Here is a 12,587-nt window from a genome sequence, read left to right as displayed (position 1 = left end):
ACACCGTATTGAGGCTTTGTTCTGACCACTCATTCGGTGTCGCGTTTCTTTCAAGCAATTCTCCCGGTTAGCCCACACTCGGCTCGCTCCCAGAGCTGTGTTAAAGTCTACTTCGCATTCACTTTCTTTTCTCAGCAGATTAAAAGAAAGTTTCATCTTGGGCTCCCTGAAACTTCCATCCTGCACCGCTGTTTGCTTTTTCACAAGAGCAGAGAAGAGCGCACCGTTCCCAGCGGCACTGCAGTACTGGGTCGATGCTTGGAGTGAACGGAGCAAGCACCTTTTTCAACTCCTATTCTTAAAAATCCATTTAATATGTAGTCCTCGTATAGAGGACATATTAAACTGATAAGAACAGATACTACACTTGATCTTAGCCAAAAGGCCGAGAAGCGATAACTGTCCACTGTTTCAGGTCCGAGGGCCCTTGCTGGCACAATGCGCACTTGTAGCAGTGTTCTTTTTATGGCCATAGGTGGCCAGAGTGTCACGTTGCACCTCCGCCCACCCGCTGCACTGAGCACTCTTCAGCCCTTTTAAATGGTATAACTTTGCACTCCCGCATGCTCCAGCAAGCACCATTCAAGCAACAACTTTGCAATCCAGCTTCGAACATCGGCACAATCGCAACAAGTAAGGCGACTCTACTCAGAGAAATCACTCTGCACAGTAACAAGATTTCTTTTGCACAGACAGAAAGGGCTTCACCCGCAAAGGTAAAGCCTGCCAAAAATAGAAACAACTCATTAGTGCTGCTCTCCACGAAAGTCTTTAGTAAAAGGCGAAAGACTTGTATGTTATGAAGAGAAACCAGAGTATGATTATCCGTCACTGCGGGAGCAGGGCATCAGGCTAGTTGCCATAGCCACCTTCCCCATGGTGAGCGTTGCTTGGTTGAAACGCTTGCCCCTGTGCAATCGACAAGGCAGCAACAAAAACACCACGGGAACACCGTATTGAGGCTTTGTTCTGACCGCTCATTCGGTGTCGCGTTTCTTTCAAGCAATTCTCCCGGTTAGCCCACACTCGGCTCGCTCACAGAGCCGTGTTAAAGTCTACTTCGCATTCACTCTCTTTTCTCAGCAGACTCTTGGGATTTTATCTATAAAATGAATTCCTTCACTCAAACTATGTTAAAACTGCTTTGTCCTTCATATTTACCATGTCTTACCATGACTTTGCAGTAAAAGAAAGAGCAAATCTAAAGTTTCAGGAATCCGATAATAAGCTTACTTTCATGAGTTCTTCACGATTTCGGATTTTGCTATAAAATGAATTCCTTCACTCAAACTAAATTAAAACTGCTAAACCGCTAATCTGTTACATGTAAGGCAGATGTCAAATTCACCGAAATAGGATCTAAGGGTATTCGGCCAATCGAGCTTTAGCAGCTTTGGTAAAAGAGTATAAGTTGAAGAGTTTGTGAATAAAGGTGTGCGCACACATAGTGAGCTGTAGGAAAATAGGCAGGGAGCAATGCCGGCTGGGGTATATGTTCTTGTATGTTGTCTGACTGTTTGATTTGAATGTGTTGTGTAAGTGTCCTGTTGAATGTTTGGGCTTTGACACTTCACTGTGGTTGTTAACTGTGTGGTGTGTCCTGAAATGTTATATGTTTGGGCTGTGTGACATGCTTAATGCTTGTCAGTAGCTACCCACTTATTCATATATAGCAACTGACAACATAAGAAGTCTGGACATACTTTGATAGTAGTTGTAGAAGTATCCTTATTGATAATAGATAAACTAATTCATAGTGATAGAACAGTAGATGAACAGGTGCCTGCACGTCTCACGAAAATAAAATGGGTGTATGATTGCTGACGGCAGAGCAATACTGCCAAACTTATGAGTTCTTGTGGCAAACTTGATTCAGTGTCTTGACATGTATACGCTGTTTCGCTGACTTGATTGTCACAAGAAACAAAGTGTGTTTGATAAGATCCGACCATTTTATTACGGGAGGATCAGTATGTATGGATTCTGATGTGACTGATAAACCCATTCGTATCTTAAGCATAATCTCATACGTGAGACAACGCCCTGGCACACAATCAAAAAAAAAAAGAGAGAGCGGTTTTGTGTCCCCACAGTCCATAATGTAGAAAAGAGAGAAAAAAGCCTTTCTGATTTGGTGTGTGTGCTCATAGTGCAGAGTGTAGAGAAAAGAGAGAAAAGAAAGCCGTTTTGGTGTCACGGGTGTTGTGACTTACACACACACATTTCTGAATTGAGAAAAGAAATTATTTTAGAGGAAGCAGTAGAGTTTAGATCCCACATTTGTTGATAGGCATTCATTTATTTCTTCACTTCTGATGAAGTTTCAACAATAAACAACAAACTTTGTATTATGAGAAAGAACCAGACTCATTCTTCAGGAATCCGAAAATAAGCACGAATTCGGATTCTCCTATAAAACGAATTAATTAACTCAAACCAAGTTAAGACTGCTTTGTCCTTCATATTTATTCATGTCTAATCAAGTTTCAACGATAAACAACGTTGTACTTTGTAGAATGAGAAAGAACTTCTTCAGCAATAAGCATCTCTCGACATATGACGAAATACAGATTTTGCTATAAAATTAATTTCTTCTATCAGCGTGACTTAAAACTGTTTGTCCTCCTTATTTATCCACTTCAAATCATGTTTCAACAATTAAAAAAAAATTGTAGTTTGAGAAAGAACAACTTAATCTTCAGCAATAAGTATAAAAAGAGGGTAACAAAAGGTGCAAATGCCAACCATACATCACTAAAAGGTGGAGCGGAAGTATTCAGCTGCAAGTAGGTGTGAATGTTCGACCATAATTTGTAAAAAGTGGGTAAGAAAAGGTTCGAATGCCCGACTAAATATTAACAAAAGCGGGAGGAGAGGTCTTCGGATGAGAGTGGGTGAGAATTTCCTACCATACAAGTATGGTGGAGAGGAAGCTGTGATTGGCCGACAATAGTAAAAAGCAGGTGAGAAAAGGTGCGAATGTCAAAACATACATGATCAAAACAGGGAGCGGAGGTGTTTGGCTGCGACAAGGTGTGAATGTCCACCCATAATTAATGAAAAACGGGCAACAAGTAGGTTCGAATGCCCAACCATACATCATCAAAAGCAGGAGCGGAGGTGTTCGGCTTCAAGAAGGTATGAATGTCCATCAATAATTGCTATAAAACATGAAAGAAAATTTTCGAATATCAAACCGCACATAATCATAAGCGGGAGAGGAGGTGTTCCGCTGCAAGAAGGTGTGAATATCCACCCATAATTACTGAAAAATGGGTAAGAAAAGGTGCGAATGCCCAACCATACATCATCAAAAGCCGGAGTGGATGTGTTCGGCTACAAGAAGGTTTGAATGTCCGACCATAGTTTGTAAAAAGCGGGTAAGAACAGGTTTGTATGCCCGACTGTACACAATCAATAGAGGGAGCGGAGTTGTTCAGCTACAAGAAGGTGTGAAAGTCCAACCATGGTTTGTAAAAAGCGGGTAAGAACAGGTTCGTATGCCCGAATATACACCATCAAATGCGGGAGCGGAGGTGTTCGGCTGTGAGTAGGTGTGAATCTCCAACCATAATTGCTGAAAAATGTGTTAGAAAAGGTAAGAATGCCGGTCCATACATCATCAAAAGCGGGAGAGGTGGTATTCGGCTGCAAGTAGGTGTGAATGTCCAGCCATAATTACTCACAAATGGGTAAGAAAAGGTAGTATTGCCAGACCATACATGATCAAAAAGGGAGCGGAGGTGGTTAAGCTGCAAGAAGGTGTTAATGTCCGACTAAGGTTTGTAAAAAGCGGGTAAGAAAAGGTTAAAATACCCTATAGTACACAATCAATAGCGGGAGCAGAGTTGTTACGCTACTAAAAGGTGTGAAAGTCCGACCATGAATTGTAAAAAGCAGGTAAGAAAAGGTGCGAATGCCCGACAATGTATGATCAAAAGAGGGAGCGGAGGATTTCGGCTGAAAGAAGGTCTGAATGTCCAACCATAATTTGTAAAAACCGGGGAAGAAAAGGCTCGAAAGCCCGACTATACACCATCAAAAGCTGGAGCGGAGGTGTTTAGCTGCAAGAAGGTCTGAATGTCCATCAATAATTGCTAGAAAACATGAAAGAGAATTTTCGAATATCAAACCGCACATGATAATAAGCGGGAGAGGAGGTGTTCAGCTGCAAGAAGGTGTGAATGTCCACCCATAATTACTGAAAAATGGGTAAGAAAAGGTGCGAATTCCCAACCATACATCATCAAATGCACGAGTGGATGTGTTCGGCTACAAGAAGGTTTGAATGTCCGACCATAGTTTGTAAAAAGCGGGTAAGAAAAGGTTCGAATGCCCAAACATACACCATCAAAAGAGGGAGCGGAGGTGTTCCGCTGTAAGAAGGTGTGAATGTCCGATCATAGTTGGTAAAAAGCGGGTAAGAAAAGGTTAAAATACCCGACTGTACACAATCAAAAGAGGGAGCGGAGTTGTTCAGCTAAGAGAAGGTGTGAAAGTTCAACCATGGTTTGTAAAAAGCGGGTAAGAAAAGGTTAAAATACCCGACTGTACACAATCAGTAGCGGGAGAGGAGTTGTTCGGCTACTAAAAGGTGTGAAAGTCCGACCCTGGTTTTAAAAAGCGGGTAAGAAAAGGTTCGAATGCCCGAAAATACACCATCAAAAGAGGTAGCGGAGGTGTTCCGCTGTAAGACGGTGTGATTGTCCGATCATAGATGGTAAAAAGCGGGTAAGAAAAGGTTAAAATACCCGACTGTACACAATCAAAAGAGGGAGCGGAGTTGTTCAGCTAAGAGAAGGTGTGAAAGTCCGACCATGGTTTGTAAAAAGCGGGTAAGAAAAGGTTCGTATGCCCGAATATACACTATCAAAACCGGAAGCGTAGGTGTTCGGCTGCAAGAAGGTGTGAACGTCCGACCAAAGTTTGTGGAAAAGCAGTTAAGAAAAGGTTCGAATATCTAACCAAACATAATCAAAAGCGGGAGCAGAGCTTTTCGACTGCAAGTAGGTGTGAATGTCAGAGAATAATTTGCAAAAAGCTGATGAGAAAGGGTGAGAAATCCCGACTATACACCATCAAATGCGGTAGCGGAGTTGTTCGGCTGTGAGTAGGTGTTATTCTCCAACCATAATTGCTGAAAAATGTTTTAGAAAAGGTAAGAATGCCGGTCCATACATCATCAAAAGCGGGAGAGGTGGTGTTCGGCTGCAAGTAGGTGTGAATGTCCATTAATAAATGCTTTAAAACATGAAAGAAAATTTTCGAATATCAAACCTTACATGATCATTAGCGGGAGAGGAGGTGTTCAGCTGCAAGAAGGTGTGAATATCCACCCATAATTACTGAAAAATGGGTAGGAAAAGATGCGAATGTCCAACCATAAATCATCAAAAGCAGGAGTGGAGTTGTTCAGCTACAAGAAGGTATGAAAGTCCAACCATGGTTTGTAAAAAGCGGGTAAGAGAAGGTTCGAATACCCGAACATATACCATCAAAAGCGGAAGCGGAGGTGTTCGGCTGCAAGAAGGTGTGAACGTCCGACCAAAGTTTGTAAAAAGCAGTTAAGAAAAGGTTTGAATATCCAACCGAACATAATCAAAAGCGGGAGCAGAGCTGTTCGACTGCAAGTAGGTGTGAATGTCAGATCATAATTGCTGAAAAATGTGATAGAAAAGACTAGAATGCCGGACAATACATCATCAAAAGCGGGAGAGGTGGTTTTTCGGCTGCAAGTAGGTGTGAATGTCCAGACATAATTACTCACAAACGGGGGAAGAAAAGGTAGTATTTCCAGACCACACATGATCAAAACAGGGAATGGAGGTGATTCAGCTGCAAGGTGTGAATGTCTGACTAAAGTTTGTAAAAACCGTGTAAGACAAGGGGCGAATGCCCGACAATGTATGATCAAAAGAGGGAGCGGAGGTTTTCGGCGGCAAGGTCTGAATGTCCAACCACAATTTGTAAAAATCGGGGAAGAAAAGGCTCGAAAGCCCGACTATACACCATCAAAAGCGGGAGCAGAGGTGTTCAGGTGCAAGAAGGTCTGAATGTCCGACCAAAAATTACTGAAAAATGGGTAAGAAAAGGTGCGAATGCCAAATCATACATCATCAAAAGCAGGAGCGGATGTGTTCGGCTACAAGAAGGTTTGAATGTCCAACCATAGTAAGTAATAGGCGGGTAAGAAAAGGCTCGAATGCCTGACTATATACCATCAAAAGCGGAAGCGGAGGTGTTCGGCTGCAAGACGGTGTGAACGTCCGACCAAAGTTTGTAAAAAGCAGTTAAGAAAATGTTCGAATATCCAACCAAACATAATCAAAAGCGGGAGCAGAGCTGTTCGACTGCAAGTAGGTGTGAATATCAGATCATAATTTGCAAAAAGCTGTTGAGAAAGGGTGAGAATGCCCGACTATACACTATCATATGTGGGAGCGGAGGTGTTCGTCTGTGAGTAGGTGTGAATGTCCGACCATAATTGCTGAAAAATGTGTTAGAAAAGGTAAGAATGCCGGACCATATATCATCAAAAGCGGGAGAGGTTGTGTTCGGCTGCAAGTAGGTGTGAATGTCCAGCCATAATTACTCACAAACGGGTAAGAAAAGGTACTATTGCCAGACCATATATGATCAAAACAGGGAGCGGAGGTGGTTCAGCTGCAAGAAGGTTTGAATGTCCGACTAAAGTTTGTAAAAAGCGGGTAAGACAAGGTGTGAATGCCCGACAATGTATGATCAAAAGAGGAGCGGAGGTTTTCGGCTGCAAGAAGGTCTGAATGTCCACCCATAATTACTGAAAAATGGGTAAGAAAAGGTGCGAAAGCCCAACCGCACATGATCATAAGTGGATGAGAATGTGTTCGACTGCAAGTAGGTGTGAATGTAAGATCATAATTTGTAAAAAGCGGGTAAGAAAAGGTAAGAATGCCCAACCATAAATTATCAAAAGCGGCAGCAGAGTTTCGGCTCGTATTTATCAATGTCTAGATAGATTTCAACAAAAAACAACGTTGTACTTTGCAGTAAAAGAAAGTGCAAATCAAAAGTTTTAGGAATCTGAGAATAAGCTTATTTTCATGAGTTCTGCACGATTTCGGATTTTATGTATAAAATGAATTCCTTCACGCAAACTAAGTTAACACTGCTTTGTCCTTCATATGTACCCATTTCTACATATATTTCAAGCATAAACTTTCTCATACTACCCTGAGTGAGAAAGAGCCAAACTTGTGATTAAGCCATACGACCCTTTTGAGGAGTTCTGCATGGTTTGGGATTTTATCTATAAAATTAATTCCTTCACTCAAACTATGTTAAAACGGCTTTTACCTTCATATTTATCAATGTCTCGATAGATTTAAACAAAAAAACAACGTTGTACTTTGCAATAAAAGAAAGAGCAAATCAAAAGTTTTAGGAATCCGAGAATAAGCTTATTTTCATGAGTTCTGCACGATTTCGGATTTTATGTATAAAATTAATTCTTTCACTCAAACCAAGTTAAAACTGCTTTTTCCTTCATATTTATCAATGTCTAGATCGACTTCAACAAAGAAAAACATTGTATTTTGCAGTAGAAGAAAGAGCAAAACTGAAGTTTCCTGAACTGATCAGGAATCCGAGAATAAGCTTATTTTCTTATGGGCAAGTGGGAACTGCTTTGTCCTTCATATTTATCAATGTGTAGATGGATTTCAACTTCTTCAAAGTCCAATGTTTTTCTTTGTTGACGTCGATCTAGACATTGATGAATATGGAAGGACAAAGCAGTTTTAACTTGGTTTGAGCAAAGCAATTAATTTTATAGCAAAATCCGAAATCGTGCAGAACTCATGAAAGCAGGCTTATACTCGGATTCCTGAAACTTTAGATTTGCTCTTTCTTTTACTGCAAAGTACAACGTTGTTTTTTTGTTTAAATCTTTGTAGACATGGTAAATATGAAGGACAAATCAGTTTTAACATAGTTTGAGTGAAGTAATGCATTTTATAAGCAAAATCCCAAATCATGCAGAACTCACGAAAAGCTTTTTCTCGCTTTTCACTGCTTTTTACAAACTTTGGTCGGACGTTCACACCTTCTTGCATCCAAACACCTCCGCTTCCGCTTTTGATGATGTATATTCGGGCATTCGAACCTTTTATTACCCGCTTTTTACAAACCATTGTCGGACTTTCACACCTTCTTGCAGCCGAACACCACCTCTACCGCTTTTGATGATGTATGGTTCAGTATTCTTACCTTTTCTAACACATTTTTCAGCAATTATGGTCGGACATTCACACCTACTCACAGCTGGACACCTCCGCTCCCGCTTTTGATCATACAATGTTGGGACATCGCTCCTTGTCTTACCAGCTTTTTACAAACTTTAGTCGAACATTCACACCTTCTTGCAGCTGAACACCTCCGCTCCCGCTTTTGATGATTTATAGTCGGGCTTTCAAGCCTTTTCTTAACCGGTTTTTACAAATTATGGTTGGACATTCAGACCTTGCAGCCGAACACCTCCGCTCTCTCTTTTGATCATACATTGTCGGGCATTCACACCTTGTCTTACCCGCTTTTTACAAACTTTAGTCGGACATTCAAACCTTCTTGCAGCTGAACCACCTCCGCTCCCTGTTTTGATCATATATGGTCTGGCAATAGTACCTTTTCTTCCCCCGTTTGTGAGTAATTATGGCTGGACATTCACACCTACTTGCAGTCGAACAGCTCTGCTCCCGCTTTTGATTACGTTTGGTTGGATATTCGAACCTTTTCTTAACTGCTTTTTACAAACCATGGTTGGACTTTCACACCTTCTTGTAGCCGAACAACTCCGCTCCCGCTATTGATTTTGTACAGTCGGGTATTTTAACCTTTTCTTACCCGCTTTTTACCAACTATGGTCGGACATTCACACCATCTTACAGCGGAACACCTCCGCTCCCACTTTTTATGGTGTATAGTCGGGCATTCGAACCTTTTCTTACCCGCTATTTACAAACTATGGTAGGACATTCAAACTTTCATGTATCCGAAAACCTCCGCTCTCTCTTTTGATCATACATTGTCGGACATTCGCACCTTTTCTTACCCGCTTTTTACAAACCATGGTCGGACTTTCACATCTTCTTGTAGCCGAACACATCCGCTCCCGCTATTGATTGTGTACAGTCGGGTATTTTAACCTTTTCTTACCCGCTTTTTACCAACTATGGTCGGACATTCACACCTTCGTACAGCGGAACACCTCCGCTCCCTCTTTTGATGGTGTATGTTCGGGCATTCAAACCTTTTCTTACCCGCTTTTTCCAAACTATGGTCGGCTATTCACAGCTTCCTCTCCACCATACTTGTATAGTGGGATATTCACACCCACTTGCATCCGAAGACCTCCGCCCCAAATTTTGTTGATATTTAGTCGGACATTCGCACCTTACCCGCTTTTGGCAAACTACGGCCTTCTTGCAGCCAAACACCTCTGATCTTGCTTTTGATGATGTAAGGTTGGGCATTCAGACCTTGCTTCACCTGCTTTTCACCAAATATAGTCGGACATTCACACCTTCTTGCAGCCGAACACTTCCGCTCCACCTTTTAGCGTTCTATCACACCTTTTTTTCACCGCATTTTATACATTATGGTCGGAAATTTTCAACCACTCTCATCCGAAGACCTCTCCTCCCGCTTTTGTTAATATATTTGAACTTTAGTCGGACATTCAAACCTTCTTGCAGCTGAACCACCTCCGCTCCCTGTTTTGATCATATATGGTCTGGCAATACTACCTTTTCTTACCCGTTTGTGAGTAATTATGGCTGGACATTCACACCTACTTGCAGCCGAACACAACCTCTCTCGCTTTTGATGATGTATGGACCGGCATTCTTACCTTTTCTAACACATTTTTCAGCAATTATGGTCGGAGATTCACACCTACTCACAGCCGAACAACTCCGCTCCCGCATTTGATGGTGTATAGTCGGGCATTCTCACCCTTTCTCATCAGCTTTTTGCAAATTATGATCTGACATTCACACCTACTTGCAGTCGAACAGCTCTGCTCCCGCTTTTGATTATGTTTGGTTGGATATTCGAACCTTTTCTTAACTTCTTTTTACATATTTTGGTTGGACGTTCACACCTTCTTGTAGCCGAACACTTCCACTCCTGCTTTTGATGATGTATGGTTGGGCATTCACACCTTTTTTTTGCCCATTTTTCAGGAATTATGGGTGGACATTCACACCTTGCAGCTGAACACCTCCTATCCCACTTATGATCATGTGCGGTTTGATTTTCGAAAAGTTTTTTTCATGTTTTCTAGCAATTATTGATGGACATGTAGACCTTCTTGCAGCTGAACACCTCCGCTCCCGCTTTTGATCACACATTGTCAGGCATTCGCACCTTGTCTTACCCACTTTTTACAAACTTTAGTCGAACAGTCACACCTTTTTGCAGCCGAACACCACCTCTCCCGCTTTTGATAATGTATGGTCCAGCATTCTTACCTTTTCTAACACATTCTTCAGCAATTATGGTCGGACATTCACACCTACTCAGAGCCGAACACCTCCGCTCCCGCATTTGATGATGTATAGTCGGGCATTCTCACCCTTTCTCATCAGCTTTTTACAAATTATGATCTGACATTCACACCTGCTTTTGATAATGTATTGTTAGGCATTCGCACTTTTTTTTTACCCATTTTTCATGAATTATGGGGGGACATTCACACCTTCTTGCAGCCGAACACCTCCTCTCCCGCTTATGATCATGTGCGGTTTGATATTCGAAAATTTACTTTCTTGTTTTAAAGCAATTATTGATGGACATTCAAACCTTCTTTTTGATGGTGTATAGTCGGGCTTTCGAGCCTTTTCTTCCCGGTTTTTACAAACCATGGTCGGACTTTCACACCTTCTTGTAGCCGAACAACTCCGCTCCCGCTATTGATTGTGTACAGTCGGGTATTTTAACCTTTTCTTACCCGCTTTTTACCAACTATGGTCGGACATTCACACCGTCTTACAGCGGAACACCTCTGCTCCCGCTTTTGATGGTGTATAGTCGGGCATTCGAAGCTTTTCTTACCCGCTTTTTACAAACTATGGTGGGACATTCAAACCTTCTTGTATCCGAAAACCTCCGCTCTCTATTTTGATCATACATTGTCGGACATTCGCACCTTTTCTTACCCGCTTTTTACAAACCATGGTCGGACTTTCACATCTTCTTGTAGCCGAACACATCCGCTCCCGCTATTGATTGTGTACAGTCGGGTATTTTAACCTTTTCTTACCCGCTTTTTACCAACTATGGTTGGACATTCACACCTTCGTACAGCGGAACACCTCAGCTCCCTCTTTTGATGGTGTATGTTCGGGCATTCAAACCTTTTCTTACCCGCTTTTTCCAAACTATGGTCGGCTATTCACAGCTTCCTCTCCACCATACTTGTATAGTGGGATATTCACACCCACTTGCATCCGAAGACCTCCGCCCCAAATTTTGTTGATATTTAGTCGGACATTCGCACCTTACCCGCTTTTGGCAAACTATGGCCTTCTTGCAGCCAAACACCTCTGATCTCGCTTTTGATGATGTAAGGTTGGGCATTCAGACCTTGCTTCACCTGCTTTTCACCAAATATAGTCGGACATTCACACCTTCTTGCAGCCGAACACTTCCGCTCCACCTTTTAGCGTTCTATCACACCTTTTTTTCACCGCATTTTATACATTATGGTCGGAAATTTTCAACCACTCTCATCCGAAGACCTCTCCTCCCGCTTTTGTTAATATATTTGAACTTTAGTCGGACATTCAAACCTTCTTGCAGCTGAACCACCTCCGCTCCCTGTTTTGATCATATATGGTCTGGCAATACTACCTTTTCTTACCCGTTTGTGAGTAATTATGGCTGGACATTCACACCTACTTGCAGCCGAACACAACCTCTCTCGCTTTTGATGATGTATGGACCGGCATTCTTACCTTTTCTAACACATTTTTCAGCAATTATGGTCGGAGATTCACACCTACTCACAGCCGAACAACTCCGCTCCCACATTTGATGGTGTATAGTTGGGCATTCTCACCCTTTCTCATCAGCTTTTTGCAAATTATGATCTGACATTCACACCTACTTGCAGTCGAACAGCTCTGCTCCCGCTTTTGATTATGTTTGGTTGGATATTCGAACCTTTTCTTAACTTCTTTTTACATATTTTGGTTGGACGTTCACACCTTCTTGTAGCCGAACACTTCCACTCCTGCTTTTGATGATGTATGGTTGGGCATTCACACCTTTTTTTTGCCCATTTTTCAGGAATTATGGGTGGACATTCACACCTTGCAGCTGAACACCTCCTATCCCACTTATGATCATGTGCGGTTTGATTTTCGAAAAGTTTCTTTCATGTTTTCTAGCAGTTATTGATGGACATGTAGACCTTCTTGCAGCTGAACACCTCCGCTCCCGCTTTTGATCATACATTGTCAGGCATTCGCACCTTGTATTACCCACTTTTTACAAACTTTAGTCGAACAGTCACACCTTTTTGCAGCCGAACACCACCTCTCCCGCTT

At 42.0% G+C, this 12,587-nt stretch overlaps 2 non-coding genes across 2 annotated transcripts; both read right to left on the bottom strand.

The window, feature by feature from the left end:
- Positions 1 to 213: 213 nt before the first annotated feature.
- Positions 214 to 397, bottom strand: LOC140279080 (U2 spliceosomal RNA). Its single transcript, XR_011909281.1, has one exon. It is a non-coding gene; the product is annotated as a U2 spliceosomal RNA (small nuclear RNA).
- A 308-nt stretch (positions 398 to 705) lies between these two features.
- Positions 706 to 819, bottom strand: LOC140279099 (U5 spliceosomal RNA). The gene has a single exon (XR_011909296.1). It is a non-coding gene; the product is annotated as a U5 spliceosomal RNA (small nuclear RNA).
- Between the last annotated feature and the right edge of the window lie 11,768 nt (positions 820 to 12,587).

Source organism: Leuresthes tenuis, unplaced genomic scaffold (genome assembly GCF_036924035.1).
Source record: "Leuresthes tenuis unplaced genomic scaffold, fLeuTen1.0.hap1 SCAF_20, whole genome shotgun sequence".
Classification (NCBI taxonomy): Eukaryota; Metazoa; Chordata; class Actinopteri; order Atheriniformes; family Atherinopsidae; genus Leuresthes; species Leuresthes tenuis.
The sequence above is the reverse complement of the archived record's forward strand: the minus strand, read 5'-3'. Positions and strand labels throughout refer to the sequence as shown.